At 38.9% G+C, this 4,988-nt stretch overlaps 1 pseudogene; it reads left to right on the top strand.

Annotated features, from left to right (window-relative positions):
• Window positions 1-2,483: 2,483 nt before the first annotated feature.
• LOC102408362 lies at window positions 2,484-2,961 on the top strand (annotated as a pseudogene).
• The last annotated feature ends 2,027 nt before the right edge of the window (window positions 2,962-4,988 follow it).

A 4,988-nucleotide genomic window follows, 5' to 3' on the forward strand; every position in this document is an offset into this window, starting at 1 on the left:
CCTTGCATGACAGCAGGTATAAGCAAATATACAGATTTCCTGGTGTCAGGTTCAATTAGAGTCTCTAGGATGGGCCCATGCACTGGAACTTTTTATATACTGTTGCTATCTAATGAAGCCTATAGGCTCCTTCTCAGAATGCCATTTTTAAAAAGCATAAAATAAGGGGGGAAAAAACCCTACATTTACATTAGGATTCACTTATAGTAGAAGAGAGAAATAAAAATATTAAGAAAACAAGTGTGTGATAAAATACCATATTTGTTGCTTATAATATTCACACATTCAACAACAAGACCTAGCAGTAGGTCTAATAAATACAGTAACTCCAAAAATAATAAGAATAAACAACATTTTTCTCCAGATTTTGCCATCCACTAGTTCTCACCTTAATCATCTCTAATGATTTCCCCAAATTCCCAACAAGGAATCCCTTTGAAATGGCTTCCCATGTTTGAAAAGAGTCTGCCTTGGGGCTTCCCTGGTAGCTCATGGTAAAGAATCTGCTTGCCGGTGCAAGAGACACAGGTTCAATCCCTGGTCCAGGAAGATCCCACATGCTGAGGAGCAACTAAGCCCCTGCACTACAACTATTGAGCCTGTGTTGTAGAGCCCAGAAATCACAACTACTGAGCCCACTTGCTTCAACTACTGAAGCCCGAGCTCCTTAGAGCCCATGGTCCACAACAAGTAAAGCCACTGTGGTGAGAAACCCTCACACCACAACTAGAGCATAGGCTCTGCTCACAGGAGCAGAATAAAAGCCCAAGCAGCCACGAAGATCCAGCACAGCCAAAAATAAATTAATTAGCTAATTAAATGAAAAAGAAAAGAGTCTATCTTCTCTAATAATGGCAATAATTCATTTTCCCATTTCCCATTCCAATGAAATAACATTAAATGTTTTGATAAAAGTTTAAGAACCATTGTATGGTTCCTAGGAAGTCATTGAGTTTCAATATGATTTTAGGCTCATATATATGAATTTGTTCCATGAGAATCAAATTCAGAAAGTGTCAACTTACTTTATATTCTTAAATGAAATTAAATCTGCCGCAACCTTCATTGGCTTTAGTAGTAGAGAAATCCACTGTGGTGGATTCATTTCGATATTTGGCAAAACTAATACAATATTGTAAAGTTTAAAAATAAAATAAAATTAAAAAACAAGAGAAATCCAATCCAAGACTTTTGGTGAAAAGTTTCCTGCCACTCAATTAGGATCAGGCCACCACCTGAGGTTTACTCAATCCAGGTATTTTGCCATTTGATCTGGAGGAAGTGGAGTTGCCTTTTCTTCCTGCATTCTTTCCTCCCCTCATTTGGGTGAGGGCTCTTTGCCAAAGCCCCTGAATAGCAGCCAGGATCCCAAACTCTTTGCATACTGGAAAAACTATATGAATGAATACTAGCTAAGATGTTAGCTGATACTGATCTTGGGTGGCCTTGGTTTGCAGGTGCTTGAAGCAGAGCTTCAGTTCCTGGCCAGAGACTGAGGATTGGGTACCAGTGGGTGAGAGCACTGAATCCTAGCCACTTAGACCAACAGTCAGTGACAAGACCCTGACTCTGCAGATTTGCAGAAAAAGAATTCCCACAAAGATGAAAAGTAGTGAAACAAGTCAAGTGTTTATTAGGAGAAAAAAAGTATAGTATGTGTGGATAGACACACAGGCAGACTCAAAGAGAGAGTTGCAGAGTTGTGCCCTCGTTGTAGTTGGAATCACTTATAAGGGGCATTTCTTCGAGGTTTCCTTTAGCCAATCATTTTGATTTTCATGGTTCAGAGTTCATATTTGGTATATCTCAAGATCTTCCCACGTGTGTCCACAGATCTCTTAGCCAAGATGGATTCTACCGAAGAGGCCTTATGGGTAGTTAGCATCACTTAGCATCACTCCCCTTTTGAGCTCCAAGGAACCTTTCTGCCCATGTGCAGTTGAGGAGTTCTCCTGATTTCAAGAATGAGAGATATGTGGTCTCTTATCTCCTTTCTGGGCAGAGCTTAGCCTCCTGCCTTGATTGTCCTGCTAGTTTCATCTTGGAGTATTTACATGGTGGGGCGGGGGTGGGGGGTGGCTACCTCCTGCCTCAATATCATCTTAAACTAAGTGATATCCCTCTCAGAGACATTAGTATTGTTATATGGAGTTATTTCCATGTATATTTAGAATAGAGATGTATTTAAATTTTACATAATACACACTTACTAGAATGACTAAGAATACACAGGTTAGCAATATTAATTGTTGGCAAGGATATGAACCAGCTAAAACTTTCATATCTTGCTGGTAGGATCACAAAATGGTACAGCCAAGCAGACTTCTGCAGGTCCAGGAATCCTGAAATCATGGATCACCTATATATGCTTTGAAGCATGCTTTAGATGTTTTTTTCTTGGAAGCCCTGGAACTACACTAAAAACTGAATGCTTGAATGTTGAAAAGACCTATGGTCAATGGTGGCAGAGTCTACATAGGACTATGCTTTGTGTTGTTCTGGGAAAAATGTTTTGGCTTGTTAGCTATACTATTTAGTATGGCTGTATAGCCCATGGTGCTTTTGAACATGTTGGTAGTGTTGTCATGTGTTTTGAACCATCAATGGAGCCTACAATTCAAAATTCAGATACTGTCTTTGCAGAAAGTCTTAATTGATGTTTTTATGGTATCCAAAGAGATGACATTGTGATTACAAAAAGCCCAAGTGATCAATATTTCAAATTGGTTTTGAAGAAGACAAAATTCTTACCAGTAGCCCAGCAGATTTCTTTAAAAGACATTGTTTTGTGCCAACAGGTCATGTTTGGTTAGAAGGTGATAATCTACAGTTAGATTTCGGGTACTATGGACTTGTTCCATATGAACTAATAAGTGGACATATCTTCTTTAGATTTGGCCTCTGAGTGATTTTGGATTTCTATGTGACAGCCCTAATGGTCACAGATTTTCTGATGATTAGCAAGCATTTGTTCTTTTGATTTGATCATTGTCTTCTGTTCATGTGAGTTTATTATTGTCACTGGAACCACGTATTTACTAATAAACTCTTTGCTATTCAGAAAAAAAAAAGGTCCAGCCACTTTAGAGAATAGTTTAGCAGTTTTTTTACAGTTAAACAAAAACTTACTATAGTGAGACATATACCTATACTATGATCCACAATCCCTAATTTCACTCCTAAACATCTAATCAAAAACATGTGTTCACATAAAAACCTGTATGAAAATGTTATAAACATTATTCACAGCACTAAAAATTGGAAACAACCTAAATGTGGATCAACAAGTGAGTGCATAGAATGGTATATCCTAGACAGAAAATCAATCAGTAGCTGATTGAGGCTTAGAGTCAGGGAAGGGAACATGTCAGAACATTTTGGGGTGGTAGAAGTGTTCCATACCTTGATTATGGTGACTGTTAAACTCTTTGTTGAAGGGTAGAGGTATATTGCATGAAGACAAGGGGCGGGCTTGGGAAGGAGGATATTAGTTCTCCTGAAACCTGGTAGGAACTGTTCTCAAATCTGCAGAGATAGGGCCTCTGAATAGACTGGCTGCAAGTACGCAAAGAGTTTGGGACCCTCGCTGCTACACAGGGGCTTTGGCAAAGAACTTTCACCCAAATGAGAGGAGATGAAGGAGGAAGAAAGGGCAACTCCATTTCTTCCAGATCAAAAGGCAAGATACTTGGTGGAGTGGGAAGAAGGTTTTCACCCAAAGTCTGGGATTGGATTTCTTCACTACTAAAGCCAATGAAGGTTGAGCCAGATTTAGTTTCATTTAAGAATTTAATGTAAGTTGAAGTACTTCCCTGGTGATCCAGTGGTTAAGACTCTGCCTTCCAATGCAGGGGGCACAGGTTTAATCCCTGGTAAGGGAACTAAGATCCCACATGCTGTGCAGTGCAGCCAATAATAATAATTAAGAAAAAATGGAATATAAAATAAGTTAATACTTCTTGAGTTTGATTCTCATGAAATAAATTCATACAGATTCACAAATATGGGCACAAAATCATATTATTAGACGGAAGTTAGAGAAGATATAATATCCAGAGAAAAGGACAACTAAAGGTGGTTTTGGCATGGACAGAAGTGGTGAGACAACACTTTGGCAGCAACAGGGCTCCTAGTTCCCCTGAGATCTTGCCAGAGAAACTGGTACTTCTCCTTGCTTTCTTGAAAGACTCACTTACTGGGCTTAGGGACTTTGCAAAGAAACATACTTCAATAGTCTGTTGTGTAGGAAATTAAAAGTCAACTTAAGCATCATGTCCAAATTTGCAAAATTTGTTCAAAACAATTTGCATTTGCCAAGCAATTTGTTTTGAACAGTTGCCTTGTCTATGAAAGGCAGCCAGAAGAAGATAACATTGCTCTATCAACATAAAACAAAGGCTATCTTCTTATAAACACATGCCCGAAATACCACATGCAGCTCACCCAACCTCGGGAATTAGCAATTGCATATTGATGTAATGATTGAGTTTGCAAATAAGGAAAACCAAACAGACCTAATATGTGTCTTTGCAGAGTAAACTGAAGAGATGGGTGATTATGTTAACATCAGATTATTATACATATTTATTGCTGCAGTAAAACCATCTCTTTACACGTTCTCTTGGCTTCATAATCGTGAGAAAAGTACTTGGATATAAAGATATGAAACTGTGATTATGATAGGAGTATAACATTGATGATCTTTAATGATTGATCAAGATCAGAGAGTTGAGAGATTTTGAAATCTCTCAAAGGGTTGTCCCAGCCCAGGATTACTAGATGGAGCAGGGCCTGGAAGAATGTCTTAGTCTGCTTGGGCTGCCATAACAAAACACCCTAAGCTGTGTGGCTTAAACCACAGAAGTTTATCTTGTCATAGTTGTAGAGGCTAGAAGCCTGAGATCAGGGTACCAGAATGATCTAGTTTTAGTGAGGGGTCTCTTCTGGCTGCCATTTTGCTGTGTCCTCACATGGGCTTCCATCAGTGT

The sequence above is a fragment of the Bubalus bubalis genome, chromosome 14 (genome assembly GCF_019923935.1).
Source record: "Bubalus bubalis isolate 160015118507 breed Murrah chromosome 14, NDDB_SH_1, whole genome shotgun sequence".
Taxonomy (NCBI): domain Eukaryota; kingdom Metazoa; phylum Chordata; class Mammalia; order Artiodactyla; family Bovidae; genus Bubalus; species Bubalus bubalis.